The sequence below is a fragment of the Saccopteryx leptura genome, chromosome X, assembly GCF_036850995.1.
Source record: "Saccopteryx leptura isolate mSacLep1 chromosome X, mSacLep1_pri_phased_curated, whole genome shotgun sequence".
Taxonomy (NCBI): Eukaryota; Metazoa; Chordata; class Mammalia; order Chiroptera; family Emballonuridae; genus Saccopteryx; species Saccopteryx leptura.
Window position 1 is genome coordinate 131,182,569 of NC_089516.1, and position 17,460 is coordinate 131,200,028.

Sequence of the window (17,460 nt, forward strand, 5' to 3'; positions counted from 1 at the left end):
TCAGTCTAGCTACTGTATCTTAGTAATTTGTGTTTTATGTCATTTATAATAGATTATTTGTATTATTTATCAGTTATTTCTCCAAACAAAAATAATGCAGTAGTAGGATTTGTGGCAAGAAAAGAGAAAAGTGAAGGAAGTGTACTTATTTTCTTTCACTTCCTATAAATTGTATGTTATTTCCTTTCTCTCTATTTCTATTTCTTGTCAAGCCTGGAATTACAGGTAGTTATGAAATTGAGCAAAAGTGGTATAGAATGATTTTCCACTCCCTGCTCTACTCAAAAAAAAGAAATGGAACCCAATCAATGTTCCTCAAGAAGAACTAGAAGTCCCCATTTCATCCTCAGAGTAAAGGGAAATGTTTGAAGCAACGCAGACTGGAACTCCAATTCTGGCTTTGCAAATTTTTAAGCTACCCAATCTTCAGTTAGTAATAACTTTGCTGAGCCTCAGTTTCTTTATATGTAAAATTGGAATAAGATAATAATATTATTTCCAATCTCATAGAGTTGTAGTGAAGTTTAAAGTAAATGAGATTATGTATGAATAGTGCTTATCACAAAGGCGGTGCTCAAGAAGCAGTCATTATTATCTTCTAATCTCTTCCCCAACAGCACTGCACAAATGTTTGATTAAGTTACTAATTCCCTCTCACCACAAAACATATTTTATTTTCTCTGTCCTAATTCTTTTAGGGAAGACACATGGAGAAATGCTTAAAATATAATTTTAAACTTGCCTGGCCAGTGGTGATGCAGTGGACAGAGTGTCAACCTGGGAGGCTGAGGTCTCAGGTTTAAAATCTTACGGTTGCAGGCTTGAGCTTGGGCTCATCCAGCTTGAGCGCAAGCTCACGAGCCTGAGCACGGTGTTGCCGGCTTGAGCATGGGATCATCGATATGAAATATTTCAGTAAGGCATACCGAAGTAGCCACAAATATATTATTAAGTTATAATCCGTACTAAGCAGGCTTTACTGGGTAATGTTCCTTGGTCCTTTTATTGTGCTCTAAAGGGAAAATATTCAGAACATTTTGAAGCATCATGCTTGTCAAATAAACATAAAATAAAGGGGTGGTTTAGCAATGGGTAAATTGTCATTCATGCTTCAACATATGAATCTAATAAAGCTGCTGTAGAGACCCTGACAAGTAAATTTATGAAAATTTTGTTCTTGAAATAATTTACCTTCTAGTGTATAAACCATGGACTTCACTCCAAACTTTTGTATTTAGACGTTTGAAGTTTTGGGTGTACCTTGAAAGAGTTTAAGGTACTTAAACTCTTCTCATTTTACAAATAAGAAAACTAGGCCTAGTTTTGGGATGTGCCTTGTCCAAGGTCACATTTGTATTTCTATCTCTCAACATCCCCATCCCAATAACTCCCTACACCCATATAGCACTTTAGAGTTTTCCAAGTGTTTTTGACATACCTGCTGGTGTCTTAGTTTTTCTACGCATAAATTTGGATAATTATGAACACTATCTCATTCCAGGGTAATGTAAGAATTAAATGAGATAACTTAGCCTTCAGGAAGTGTTAGCTAATATTGTTATGGGGGTTTTTTTTACACAGAGAGAGGGATAGATAGGGACAGATAGACAGGAACAGAGAAAGATGAGAAGCATCAATCATTAGTTTTACGTTGTGACAACTTAGTTGTTCATTGATTGCTTTCTCATATGTGCCTTGACCATGGGGCTACTGCAGACCAAGTGACCCTTTGCTCAAGCCAGCGACCTTGGGTCCAAGCTGGTGAGCCTTGTTCAAACCAGATGAGCCTGTGTTCAAGCTGGTGACCTCGGGGTCTTGAACCTGGGTCCTCTGTATCCCGGTCCGACTCTCTATCCACTGTGCCACTGCCTGGTCAGGCTAATATTGGTATTTTTATTGTGATGATTATCTCATGAAGTGTTTTATACAACTTTGTAATAGTCAACATAGGCCATCATTTTACCTGAGAGCATACTGAAAGGCAGAGGAGTTAAGTGGCTCTCCTGACTTGTAACTAGCCCAGTCATATCTGGAACTCTGATATTTTGATATTCACATCTGATATTCTGCCACCTAGTGAATGCATTGACCCACAGTTTCAAGGTTCTTTCAAACTGTAAAATTATATAGTTTCTATAGAAAGGGGTCCCAGGGTCAGGCTTTTAAAAACTTTTAATCTCTTTTGTCTCAGGGAACAAGAAAGTGATAAAGGGTTGGGCTAACAGTAGATGACCCTGAAGGGAGCCAGCTTTCTAACACTAATAAGCCAGTGGTGTCCCATATACTGCATTTAATTTACACAAATTCAACTGTGTGTGTGTGTGTTGCCACTCTCCCCCCGCCCAATACAGAAAAATAAAAGAAATACGAAGAGCCCTGGCCGGTTGGCTCAGTGGTAGAGTGTCGGCCTGGCATGCAGGAGTCCCAGGTTTGATTCCCAGCCAGGGAACACAGGAGAAGTGCCCATCTGCTTCTCCACCCCTCCCCCTCTCCTTCCTCTCTGTCTCTCTCTTCCCCTCCTGCAGCCAAGGCTTCATTGGAGCAAAGATGGCCAGGGCCCTGCGAACGGCTCTGTGGCCTCGGCCTCAGGTGCTAGAATGGCTCTGGATGCAACAGAGCGATGCCCCAGAGGGGCAGAGCATCGCCCCCTGGTGGACATGCCGGGTGGAACCCGGTCGGACGCATGTGGGAGTCTGTCTGACTGCCTCCCTGTTTCCAGCTTCGTATAAAAAAAAGAAAAGTAAAAAAAAGAAATATGAAGAACAATTCCACTTGCCATATGTTACAATATGAACATGAAATAGAGGTAAATCAGCTGTTCAGGATATACACAAAAGCATGGATAGTGTACATTATGGGAAATTTGTAGTGGTTTTCAAGAATAAATTTAATGTGATTTTGACTTGACATATTGACTGTATAACTTAACTTTTGCATTAGAAAATCACTACTACTGTTAATAATAATAATAACATTAATGCTAGATATCACATTACCACTGCCACTAATAGCTACTACCATTTACTGAACTACATGCCAAAGTTGTGTGTTATCTCATTTAATTATCATAAAAATTCTATAAGGTATGTATTTTTTTTCTTCTTTTTTCTGAAGCTGGAAACGGGGAGAGACAGACAGACTCCCGCATGTGCCCAACCGGGATCCACCCGGCACGCCCACCAGGGCCGATGCTCTACCCACCAGGGGGCGATGCTCTGCCCCTCCGGGGCGTCGCTCTGCCATGGCCAGAGCCACTCCAGCACCTGGGGCAGAGGCCAAGGAGCCATCCCCAGTGCCCAGGCCATCTTTGCTCCAATGGAACCTCGCTGCGGGAGGGCTGCGGGAGGGGAAGAGAGAGACAGAGAGGAAGGAGGGGTGGTGGAGAAGCAAATGGGCGCTTCTCCTATGTGCCCTGGCCAGGAATCGAACCCGGGTCCCCCGCACGCCACGCCAACGATCTACCGCTGAGCCAACCGGCCAGGGCCTATAAGGTATGTATTTAATTATCCCCATTTTAAGTGGGAATTTATAATAATTGTAATACTAATAATAGCTACAACTTCTTTAATATATAAAAACTCAGAGAAATCACTTGCCCAATTGTCCTCCACATCAGACCCAGAAGTACAGCCCATATTGGTAAGACTACACAGACATCACTCATAAAATGTGAAAGGCCCTGAGAAGTGATTTCTTATTGGTCATATATCTCTATGGGAATTTGTGTCTAAAAGCCCTGAAATATCATTAGGGCACTACACATTTACTTGAGAACAGCATTTAAATACTGGTCAAGACCAAAATGGCTTGCCTATTATCCTGGAAGCATTGAACTAATTGTTTTCTCTAAATCTATTTGTATGACACTGTTAAAAAATTTTTTGTAAGGTATCTATAGTTTTTCTATTAATGAAAGTCTGTTCAATTCTGAAGCAATGAGTAAAGTTTCAAAAATCAAATAACTTGAGAAACTCTGAAAAGTATTTTTTCATAGGTTTTAAACTGATTTCCATTATTCAGTGTGCTTGAAATTTGGAGGCCAGTTCCTGTGCTAAAGCCCTGGGTGACCATGAAACCTCCCACCCCTACTCTCTATGGTCCTCATCTTTCTTTTCTGAAAATTGAGATCATATCCATGTATCTATAATTGTATAAATTGAAATATTCCTGTATTTTCTTAAATATCTGGGTTATTCCAGTCCTTTTAAGTGGCTTAATTTTTATATTAACAGTTACTAATTCTAAATATTTCCTATGATATGAAAAGTAAAACTTTCACAGAAATCTTCCAGATTTGAGGGATGTTGTTTTTCACAGAAATACATTTGTGCCACCAAATATAGAACAAGTTGCAGACCGAAGGACTAACTGCTAAGGCCCATCAACACTGAGTGTAAAAACAGAAATTTTAGGAATGATTGTAGAAACTTTTTTGAAAATATTTTCCATTTTATGAGCTTTATGTTACAGATTAAATATATTTCATACTTTATCTTCCTAAGAATCTAATTTAGCTGACTCCTTCATATTCATTGTACTTTATAATCATATCTTTATTTATACAAGAAATTTCTCATATTCTGATTGCTTCTCTGGTTTTATATATGTAGGGAGAGAGGAAGGGAGAGAGAGAGAGAGAGAGAGAGAGACAAGAACATTGGTCTATCCCTGTATGTGCCCTGATTTGGGATCAAACTGGCAACCTTTGTGCTTCAGAGTGACACTTTGACCAACTGAGGTATCCGGGCAGGGTTAAATAAAGAAACTTTTCTAAAATGATTTTTAAAATTAATTTTAATTTATTATGTTAACATAGATTTAAGTGTCCCACTGAATACAACACCCTCTCCCACGTCCCTATCTATGCCCCTTTTACCCCCCCTTCCCCCAAATCCCACCCCCCTTCCCTCTGGAACCTGCTGTCCCGCTATCTGTATCTCTGTGTTATTCCCTACTATTATAGTATTGCTGTTGATCTCACCCTTTATGTCCATCAAAGTCTGCTTTATATATTTAGGTGCTCCTATATTAGGCGCATAGATATTTATAATGGTTATCTATTCCTGTTGGATTGCTCCCTTTATCATTATGTAGTGACCTTCTTTATCCCTTACAATAACCTTTGTTTTAAAGTCTACTTTGTCAGATATAAGTATCACTACCCCAGCTTTTTTTCATTTCCATTTGCATGAAATATTTTTTCTATCCTTTTACTTTCAGTCTATGTATATCTTTTGTTTTGAGGTGTGTTTCTTGTAGACAGCATATGTACGGGTCTTGTTTTCTTATCCATTCAGCTACCCTATGTCTTTTGATTGGAGCATTTAATCCATTTACATTTAAGGTTATTATTGATATGTAGTTGTTTATTGCCATTTTTTTCTTTAAATCTACATTCCTCTTTTACTAGATTTTTTCCTGTTTGTTCTGTCTACTGCAGGCCCCTTAACATTTCTTGCAGTATTCGTTTTGTTGTGATGAATTCCTTGAGTTTCTTTTGGGAGGAGGGTGAAGGGTTTTATTTCTCCTTCAATTTTAAACGATAGCCTTGCAGAATAAAGAAGTCTTGGTTGTAGGTTCTTGTTCTGCATTACTTTGAATATTTCTTGCCATTCCCTTCTGGCCTCAAGTGTTTCTGTTGAAAAGTCTGATGTCATCCTTACAGGGGCTCCTTTGTAGGTGATTGGCTGCTTTTCTCTTGCAGCTTTTAGTATACTTTATCTCTTAGCTTTGGTGTTTTGATTATGATGTGTCTTGGTTGAGGTCTCTTTGGGTTCTTTTTTAGTGGGATTCTCTCTGCTTCTTAAACCTGTGTGACTCCTGTATCAATTTAGGAAAATTTTCAGCTATAATTTCAACAATCAGGTTCTCTATCCCTTGTCCTTTCTCTTCTCTTTCAGGAACCCCTATTATGTGGATATTGTTTCTCTTCATGTTGTCTCAGAGCTCTCTTAGAGTTTCCACAGACTTTTTGATCCTCTTTTCTTTTTGCTGTTCTGCTTCTGTGCTTTCGCTTATCTTGTCCTCTAAGTCACTGATTCAATCCTCTGCTTCATCCAGCCTGCTTTTACTTCCTTCTAGTGTAGTCTTCATTTCTGATATTGTGTTTGTCATTTCTGTCTGGTTCTTTTTTATGATTTCAGTATCCTTTTTAAAAAATTTTTTTTAATAATTTTATTTTTTTAATGGGGCAACATCGATAAATCAGGATACATATATTCAAAGATAACAAGTCCAGGTTATCTTGTCATTCAATTATGTTGCATACCCATCACCCAAAGTCAGATTGTCCTCTGTCACCTTCTATCTAGTTTTCTTTGTGCCCCTCCCCCTCCCCCTTTCCCTTTCCCTCTCCCCCCTCCCCCTGTAACCACCACACTCTTATCAATGTCTCTTAGTCTCACTTTTATGTCCCACCTACGTATGGAATAATGCAGTTCCTGTTTTTTTCTGATTTTCAGTATCCTTTTTGATGCTTACAGTTTCTTTATTTAGATACTTATTAAGTCTATCCATTGTAGGTTTGATATCCTTAAGCATCCTAACAATCATTACTTTATACTCTGCACCTGGTAATTTAATTACTTTCATTTTAGTCAGATCTTTTTCTGGGGATTTTTCTTGTTGATTCATATGGCTTAAGTTCCTCTATCTTCCCATTGTTTCTGTGTGTGGCATGTAGGCTTGTTCAAGTTGTGGTCTCCTTAACTAGTAGAGCCACTTTAAAGTCTTAAATTGCTTGCTTTCAGTTTGCTTAACTCAGCAGGAGCTTGTTTACTGATTTCAGCAGGGGGCTTATTTGAAACTGTATCCAGGATCGCGGTGGGTGTGACCTCTCAGAATCTGAAGGCATGTTCTGCCAGTTGCTCTCAGGTGGTGGGGCATGTTCTTGGTATCAGAAGGGGGAGGTGTATCTCAGGTCTCCCTGGAAACCTGAGTTACTGGCCCTCTCCCTTACTTCCTGATTTCCGCTGTGTCTTTCACGCTGATTGGAGCTGGAGATTTTTTTGGAGGTGGGACACCCAGAACCACTTTATGCTTGTGCTACGTGGAGGGATCACCTCCTCCCCCAGCATTCCTCTCTGTGTCACCGTTTATCTTGCTCTCCCCACTTTCCTCGAGCGAGACAAGTTAGTCCTCTCATCCCTCTTCACCCCTGTAGCCCCAGGCAAGTTGGCTGTGAGCAAAATTTTCTGCTCTGTCCCTTTAAGGCATCCCAGCCACTTCCCACATACAGCACTTTAGCTCTTCTCCCCACTCAATGCTGTCCGTCTGTCTCCTCCATTCCCTGGATTTCTAGGTGAGGTCTCTGGTTCTGAGACTGAGGGCCCTCGTCTCTCAGGGTCTCTCTCCTTGTAATGAGAGCTCTTCTGGGCCCTCATACTCAGCCTCCTCTCACTCTTGGGAGCAGGGAAACCCCCACCATGCCCCTGCACTTCCTACTAGGATTGATATGGATGGATTCTTCTGTGGGTAGTGTGAAAGGGGCCAATCTGTGTATAAGAATCAGCTTCCTTCTGCTTAGAGCTGACAGCAGTTCCATAAAAGCCCCCATCTCCATAAGATTTGCCTCCACTTTTCAGTTTCTCCACTTCTTCTTGTAGCTCTTCCCAGAGTTTTCTGTAGAAAGACTGTAGTGTGGGCCCAGACTGGTTTCACCCAACCAATCACTCTACAGTTTGCAAGCTTGTTGGGTTAGGTAGCTGAGGTTGGGAATACATCATTAGTGGGACCCCCTACTTCATAGGTCTCTTGGGCAGTAGCTCAGTACAGGGATTGTGACCCCTACTCCAGAGCCTAATCCCTCAGCCACTGCTGGATACTCAAATTTTATTTCTCTCCTACAAGGTGAGCAGCAGGTTCAGATTGAGTGGGGCCAACAGTCCCCTCTGCAGATATTCTTACAGTTATGAGACCCTGGTCTCAATGAGGAAGACTGAGAGAGTCATCTCCTGGGGCTGACTGTGCCTCCCAGAAAGTGGCTATGCCCCTCGACCAGATCGAACAATGGGCTCACAGGGGCCCACACTTTGAATATCAATGCTCCAAGCCTCTCTACTTTCCCCCTTTGGAGTCTATCCCAGCAGGGTAGGATATCCAGCACCCAGGCCAGCTGACCATGTATTTCCACCCTATTCAATGCACATGAGCCACTAAGCAGGTGCTGATTACACACAGAAGAACTCACCTCAGCTGGGCCAGGTTTGAGAAGCCTTTCATTAGGATATCACCCTAGCAAGGGTTGTTAGGTTATGAACCGATGCTCTCTGCAGCTGACCACTGGATGTGCCAGCTCTGTGCCTCCCTGGCAGAAAACTGGTTCAAACCAGTGGGAGAAAGTACCCATGACTGGCCCTCAGCAACCTTCTTGGAGCTATAAGCAATCTAGAGTTTGTGGCTGCCTCTGCTGGGCCCAGGTGCACATGGAAATATCAGCTGCACACCTATGCTGGTTTTTACCCACACTGGGCCTGGGAGAAAGTCCACTTAAGAGGCCAAGTTTCCATGAGTCCTTCCTTCTGTAGCCTCTGTCTGCTGACTGCTTCTTGATATCTAGAGTCTAGAGCCTGTTGTAATTCAGGAGTTAGGAGTGGTGGTGGGTGTGGCTCTGCCCCTCAGCCCCAAGTTTCAGTCTGTCTAGACTTTTTCACAGACCTCAGTAGGTTGTGGCCCCAGGAGTCCAGTGGGTGTGGCGTCTGAGACCCAGAGGTGTGGTCTGCCCACCCACAGTTTCAACTGAATCTCCTGTGAGCTGAAAGCACCAGTCATAGGCTGGGGAGAATGTGGGGGTGTAGCTCTAGCCTCAGCACCAGAAAACTGAGTCACTGATGTACCCCCTTCTTCGTGGCTTCTCAGAACGACATTTCACTCTGACTGGAGCAGGAGAGACCCCCTAGGGTGGAACAGTTGCCTTTCCCCAGCCTAATGGCACTCCGAGGGGACACTCTGCCCAAGAAAGATAGTGACTGCAGTACTGGAAAATGACTCAGCACTGGGGTTAGGGTGGCCGTCCCCCACTGTGTCTCTCTGTGGGCCTCCAAGTTTACACTTTCCTCCTGCAACTCCAGTCCTCTCAGCTCTTTCTCCCCTGGAGCCCCAGGTAAGCAGCTGTGAATGAGATTTTCTATGCAGGCCCTTTAAGACGGAGTCTGAGTCTCAGAAAGCTGTCTCTTTCTTGCAGACAGAAACCCAGCTCTTTTCACCACCAAATTCTGTCTGGGCACTTCTTCTAGGCTCTGGAGCTCTAGGAAGGCACTCCAGGCCTGGAGCTGAGCACCCACACTTCTTAGAGTAACCCTCCAACAGTGAGAGTCCCTCCAGACCCTCTACCACCCCTTGATCCTGGGATCTGGGCAGCCCTTTCTGCTTCTCCACCCTTCTTACCAGTCTTGGTGTGGCTTCTTCTTTGATCCTTGGTTATAACATCCTCATCATTTAGTCCAAAGGCAGTTTTTCAAGATGATTGTTCTTAAATTAAGTTGTAATCCAATTTTGTCCTGGGAGATGGCAGTAAGAATGCCTGCCTACTCAGTTGCCATCTTGGAATCTCCAAAAAACTTTTTAAATATACTTTTTTCCCTGGCTGGGTAGTTCCATTTGTTAAAAGTGTCTTCCCAACACACCAAGGTTTTAGGTTGGATCTCTGGTCAGGGGAGTACATACAAGAATCAACCAATGAGCCTAACCAGGCAGTGGCGCAGTGGATAGAGCTTCGGACTGGGATGTGGAGGACCCAGTTTCGAGACCCCAAGATTGTCAGCTTGAGCGCAAGTTCATCTGGTTTGAGCAAAGCTCACCAGCTTGGACCTAAGATCGCTGGCTCAAGCAAGGGGTTGCTCGGTCTGCTGTAGCCTCACAGTCAAGTCACATATGAAAAAGCAATCAACGAACAGCTAAGGTGTTGAAACGAAAAACTGATGATTGATGTTTCTTATCTCTCTCCATTCCTCTCTGTCTGTCCCTATCTATCCTTCTCTCTGACACTCTCTCTGTCTCTGTAAAAAAAAGAAAAAAAGAAAAAAAAGAATCAACCAATGACTGCATAAATGGAACAACAAGTTAATCTCTGAAATCAATAAATAAAAGAAAACATTTTGATTTTCTGAATCTTTTATTCTGCTTCCTTCAGGATCAGGTTCCCTCAAATACTCAGTGTTCCTTGGTTTATTGTTTATGTTTATGACTAGAGGACTCTGATGAATGGGAGAAATAGCTTTAACTTTGTATAGAGCTATTTCTCCAATATCATACTTCTAGAAAATGTTGTCTGACTGCAGCCTCTGTATAAGTAGATGGGTTCCCCAGTAAACAGGCTTCCTTTGGTGTACTGAGAGAGAAGCCAGCTCAGGTCATCTTCTGAACATCCCCAATTTCAATGCAAGGAGGACTTTATTCTGAGTGTATTTTGCCCATGAATAATGCTTCCTGTTTTCTCTCTGAGATTGCTATGGAGGTTAGAGGTAAATTCCATGCTCTGTTCTTCTCTCTCCCTTATCTCCATACTCATTCCTAGGGTTTACCCAAAGTAAATTTTCCACTTTTTTAAGAAAGCAGTTACTGACATGAGTGCTGGTTACAAATACTTCCACTTTTGCACAAAGGAAACAGGAAGGAACCTTCTATCCCTGCTGTTCTATCCCAACTTCTATCCCTCAACCTACCCTTCCCTCTGTACTTGTCAATTACAAGACCTATGAGCTACTCTTATGAGTGTTTTGAGGGTGAGGGTCATATTTCATTTACTATTGTGAATTCAGAACCTAGGAACAGTATCTGGCACAGAGTAGGTGCTCATGAAGTACTTGTTTCTTGATTGAGTGACAAGTGGACAGGGACCAAATTATGAAGAGCCTTGGTTCCAAGTTATCTTTTTTTCTTTCTTTCTTTCTTTCTTTCTTTCTTTCTTTCTTTCTTTCTTTCTTTCTTTCTTTCTTTCTTTCTTTCTTCTTTCTTTCTTTCTTTCTTTCTTTCTTTCTTTCTTTCTTTCTTTCTTTCTTTCTTTCCTTTTTTTTTTGGTCAGAGACAGACAGGAAGGGAGAGAGATGAGAAGAATTAACTTGCAGTTGCATTACTTTAGTTGTTCACTGACCGCTTTTCATATGTGCCTTGACTGGGGCGGAGCTCCAGCCAAACCAGTGACCCCTTCTCAAGCCAGAAACCTTGGGATTCAAGCCACTAACCTTTGTGCTCAAGCCAGCTACCATGGGATTATGTCTTTGATCCTGTGCTCAAGCCAGTGACCTCAGGGTTTCAAACCTGGGTCTCAGAGTCCCAGGTTGACACTCTACCCACTACACCACCACCAGTTAAATGGTATCAAGTTATCTTATCCTGAAAAAAAAAGTAGTCATTTAAGTGTTTTATTTTATTTTATTTTATTTTAGTGAAAGGAGGGGAGGCAGAGACAGACTCCTGTATGCGCCCTGACAAGGATCCACCTGGCAAGACCACTTAGTGGGTAATGTTCTGCCCATCTGAGGTCTTTGCTCCATTGCAACAGGAGCCATTTTTTTAGAGCCTGAGGCAGAGGCCATGGAGCCATCCTCAGCACCTGAGACCAACTCGCTGTAATTGAGCCTTGGTTGCAGGAGGGGAGGAGAAAGAGAGAAAGAGAGAGAGAGAGAAAAAAAAATGAGAGGGGGAAGGGTGGAGAAGCTGATGGTCACTTCTCCTGTGTGCCCTGACTGAGAATCAAACCTGGGACATCTACATGCCAGGCCAACACTCTACCACTGAGCCAAAGGGCCAGGGCATTTTGTTTGTTTGGCAAGGGAATGTCCTGGTTATATCTGTGGTTTTAAAAGATTATTTTGACTGCAGGGTGGGCAATGAAGAGGCATAGAGACAAGTTAGAAAACTGTTTCAGTTACCTAATGAGAGGTGATGGTGAGTACTCAAACTAAATTTGTGGTAATAGGAATAGAGAGAAGGGGATTCATTCAAACAAATACTTATCAAGCACCTAGTAGGTGACAGGTATAGTTCTAGATGTTGGTGCTATAGCAGTGAAGAAACAGAGTTCTACTCTCATGGAGCTCACGTTCTAATGAAGGAATGAAGAAAAAAAAAACAAAGGGGTGGAGGATGGGTAAAAAAAGCTGAAAGGGGCCCTGGCCGGTTTGCTCAGTGGTAGAGCGTCGGCCTGGCGTGCAGAAGTTCTGGGTTCAATTCCTGGCCAGGGCACACAGGAGAAGCGCCCATCTGCTTCTCCACCCCTCCCCCTCTCCTTCCTCTCTGTCTCTCTCTTCCCCTCCCGCAGCCGAGGCTCCACTGGAGCAAAAGCTGGCCCGGGTGCTGGGGATGGCTCCTTGGCCTCTGCCCCAGGCGCTAGAGTGGCTCTGGTCGCGACAGAGCGACGCCCTGGATGGGCAGAGCATCGCCCCCTGGTGGGCGTGCCAGATGGGTCCCGGTCAGGCGCATGCGGGAGTCTGTCTGACTGCCTCCCCGTTTCCAGCTTCAGGAATAAAAAAAAAAGGTAAAAGGGAATATAGTTAATAATATTGTGATAAGTTTGCTCAGTGACTAATAGACTTCGTGTGATGATCGCATTATAAAGTGTATAGATGTCAAATCATTATGTATTACCCTGAAACTGGTATACTATTTTATATCAACTATACCTAAATTGGAAAAAAAAATTAGGCCTTGGCCAGTTGGCTCAGTGGTAGAGCATTGGCCTGGCATATGGCTGTCCTGGGTTTGATTCCTGGTCCGGGCACACAGGAGAAGCAACCGTCTGCTTCTCCACCTCTCCCCCTGTCTCTTCTCTCTCTCTCTCTATCTCTTTCTTGCCCTCCCACAAGCACGGCTTAGTTGGAGCAAGTTGGCCCCGGTTCTAAGGATGGTTCCATGGCCATGGAGGAAGAGGGTCACAAGACAAGGAATGTGATAGCCTCTAGAAACTGGAAAAAGGCAGAGAAACAGAGTCTACCCTAGAAACTCCACAAGGGAATGAAGCCCTGTACCTAAATTGGATCAGCAAAAGTAAACCCACTAAAAAAGATCAGAAGATCATGGGCCTTCCTCTTTCTGATTTCAAAGTTCTCATCAGTAAAATGGTGGATGTTTAGAAGGTCAATGATATTCAAATGTTTTTTAGTCACTGATGGTTAACTTTATGTGTCAACTTGTCTGGGACACAAAGTACCTGGATATTTAATCAAACACTATTTTGAGTGTTTCTGTGAGATGTGTTTGGATGGATTAACATTTAAATTGGTAGACTGAGCAAAGAAGATTGCCCTTCTTAATATGAGTGGGCCTAATCCAATTAGTTGAACACCTGAATAAAACAAAAAAAATGACCTTTCCCAAATAAGAAAGAGCCTGACCAGGTGGTGGCACAGTGGATAGAGCGTCGGACTGGGATGTGGAAGGACCCAGGTTCGAGACCCCGAGATCGCCAGCTTGAGCGCGGGCTCAACTGGTTTGAGCAAAACTCACTAGCTTGGACCCAAGGTCGCTGGCTCAAGCAAGGGGTTACTCGGTCTGCTGAATGCCCGCGGTCAAGGCACATATGAGAAAGCAACCAATGAACAACTAAAAGTAAGGTGTCGCAACAAAAAACTGATGATTGATGCTTCTCATCTCTCTCCATTCCTGTCTGTCTGTCCCTATCTATCCCTCTCTCTGACTCTCTCTCTGTCCCTGTAAAAAAAAAAAAGAAAAAGAAAGAAAGAATTCTTCCTATCTGATGGCCTTCAAACTGAAGCACTGGATTTTTCTTATTTTTAGACTCAAGTTGAAATATACTCTTCTTGTGTCTCAAGCCTGCTGGCCTTTGGACTGAAACTATGTCAGTGACTCTCCTGGTTCTCAGACCTTTGAACTCAGCAATGCTGGGTCTCTCAACTCCTAAAACCACTCTAAAGATCTTAGACTTACTATTCTCCATTAAATATCTATTCGGTTTTTGTCCACAGTCCCTAATATAGGTCTCCTAAAACCCCTATAAATTCCTAAGTGATAAGAACAGAAAGAGTTTCTTTTGTTGTAATGAGGTGACTGTGGGTGGGCTCTGGGATAGCTTCTAGGTGGGGGCTTGTCACCAGAAAGATCAAGCCTTGATTATAGAAGCTTGGAATTTTCAGCCCCACCCTTCATACGCCAGAGAGAGGAGAGAGCTTACACATGGATTTAATAAATGAGCATGCCCACATGATGAAGCTTCCTTAAAATCCCAAGAGTATGAGTTTCAAGGAGTTTCCATGAGGTGAACACATCCACATACCAGAAGAGTGACACACCCAACTCTATGGGGACAGAAGCTTCTACGTTTGGGACCCTCTCAGAACTTGCCCAATATATTTCTTCATCTGGCTGTTCATCTATATTCTTTATCATTTCCTTTAAAAAACTGATAACATAAGTGTTTCCCTGAGTTTTGAGGACCACTCTAACAAATTAACCAAACCCAAGGAGTGGGTCTTGGGAAACTCCAATTTATAGCTGATCAGTCAGAAGAATAGGTAACAATTTTGACTTGCGATTGGGTGTCTGATGTGGGGGTGGAGAACAATCCTGGGACTGAGTCCTTAATCTGTGATTTCAACATCTAGCTGGTGTCACAGGGTATTTCTTGGTAAAGGAACCTCCTCATATAGTATCAGAGTGTTATGAGTGTTCTGTGTGATTGTAAAAAAAAAAAAAGCACGGGGGGGAGGATGTAGGTATTTCCAATTCTCTCTTTTTCTCTCCCTCTCTCTCAAAGCCTGACGAATCCAGCTACCAAAACCCAATATAAGTAACAGATAAAAGTGAAAAAGCTTCAACACTAACAAGGCTGAGTTCTCTGAGAATCCCATCAACTCAGAGACCCATTCTCCCTCTGGGCTCCAGAATTTTGGTGAAAACCATTTATCTAGCTTGACCAGGTGGTTGCACAGTGGATAGTGTATCAGCCTGGACACTGAGGACTCAGGTTCAAAACCCCGAGGTGTCTGGGTTGAATATGGCCTCATTTGGCTTGAGTGTGGGCTCACCAGCTTGAGTAAGGGGTCACTGGCCTAGCTGGAGCCTCCTGGTCAAGGCACATATGAGAAAGCAGTCAATAAACAACTAAGGTGCTGCAACTACCAGTTGATGCTTCTCATCTCTCTCCCTTCCTGTCTGTCCTTGTGTCTATCTGTCTGTCTTTCTCTACCAAAAAAATCATCTAGAGTTACCACTTAGCTCTTAAATTTGATGAATTTGTTTATTTTTCTCTTAAGGAAGGTTGTAAATACAAAAGTAAAAAATACAGTATTCCAGTGTATCTTCTTTATTCCTTCTTATTACTAAGAGTAGTAGTCTATGATATGAATGTACTTTTTAAAAGTTGAAGATTTTGCTTGTTTCCAATTTTTGGCTATTATGAATAAATCTATTCATTTCCCTACTGAAAAAAAACAACTTATGACTTATTATTGTCTACAGTAGCAAACCTTGTCTGGTATTCATGAATTCCTATGGAGTCAAGTAATTTCCTGAAATTATATTTAAAATATGCTTCTATTAGTTCCAATTCTTGGAAGGGTTAATATGTTCAAGGTCACTGCAAATAAATGACTTGACTTCTTGTTCCATTTCTCTGTACAAATGACAAATATTCTTTCTGTTTTCTGCTTATGTGACCAGATAAGGATTTCTCCTGCCTGTGAGTAAATGGCTAATTTGTGTAATTTAAGAGGAATAAATTGGAAGTTCATTTTGGCTTTGGGATCATACTGTTCTCCAATGCAACTTTATTATTAACAAGGCTCACACTTTGTTTCTGACTTATGTGTATATTTTTCTATTGGTTCAGATCCCATAGAGGTGAAGGGAATATGATTAATTCACATCATTGACCCCTTTCTCCACCATATGTATAGCTTTTCATTAAGTGCCCAAAGGATACTACCATAACACACACACACACACACACACACACACACACACACACACACACACACACCCCTTAAGAACCTGCAGAATAAAATTTACAGCCCTTCATCTTGGATTCAAGTCCTTTCTCAACCTGTCTCTCCACACATATCCCCCAGTGCTTTCCATAACAAATCATCTGTTCCATTCAGAACAGCCCACCCATCTCTAATTACAGCCACTGGATCTCTACTTAGCTATTTACTTTTTCTGAAGTGCTCTCCCCAATCCTCTCTGCCAGAGAAAATCTTAACCATATTTCTTTAAAAAAAAATTATGGAACCTGACCTGTGGTGGTGCAGTGGATAAAGCATGTTGACATGGAACTCTGAGGTCGCCAGTTCGAAACCCTGGGCTTGCCTGGTCAAGGAACATATGGGAGTTGATGCTTCCTGCTCTTTTTCCCCTTATCCCCTTGCTAAAATGAATTAAAAATTATTAAATTTATTGGGGTGAAATTGGCTAATAAAATTATGTAGATTCAAGTCTGCATCTCTTCTTTTCTTTTTTTAAATTTGGTTTCAAGTGTACAGTTCTGTAATACATCATCTGTATATATTGTGCTGTGTGTAATTTCACTTTTATATAGAATCTAATGAACAAAATAAACAAACAGATCCTACCTATATTTCAAAAACAAGGTTCTTTGAAAGCTATATCCTTCTCTTGAAAACTCTCCTGGGGAGTCCAGCACAGAGTTTGAATTTATTTATTGTCTGTAGCATAAGTTAAGGATAACTTTTTCTTTGTCTACACATCTCTTCTCCCCACAATTAGATCTGTGAGTCTCTCAAGAGCTTAGATCACAGAATCTCTTCATCTCCTCAAAGATTACCATAAGTTAAAACCACGATAATTATTTGTGGCTAGAATTTCTTTTCTCTTATTCCTTCATTCAGAACACTGGTCTCCCAGACTCATAGTTTTAGGGGTATTAAATTGTCCATCACGGCCCTGGCCAGTTGGCTCAGTAATCAAGCTTTGGCCCAGCATATAGATGTTCTGGGTTTGATTCCCAGTCAGGGCACACAGGAGAAGTGCCCATCTGCTTCTCCACACATCCCCCTCTTCCTTCTCTCTCTCTCTCTCTCTCTCTCTCTCTCTCTCTCTCTCTCTCTCTCTCTCTCTCTCCTCCTTAAGCCATGGCTTGATTGGATCGAGTTGGCCCCGGGCACTGAGAATGGCTCCATGGCCTCTGACTCAGGCACTAAAACATGGCTCTGACTGCAACGGAGCAAGAGCCCCATATGGGCAGAGCATCGCCCCTTAGTGGGCTTGCCAGGTGGGTCTTGGTCAGGACACATGCAGGAGTCTGTTTCTCTACTTCCTCTCCTCTCGCTAAAAAACAAAAACAAACAAACAAAAAAAAACTCTTTAAAAAAATTGCCCATCACCCACCATAAATGAAAGCAATACACTGTCTTATTAAAATACATTTACAAGCTTTGCAGAGTGGCAGTATCATAGTCAATGTTGTTTATCTAAGGAGTGATTATTCCTAGTTGAAAAATATGTTTAGAACTGCCATTTATTAGATGCTTACTCTCTGCCAGGCAC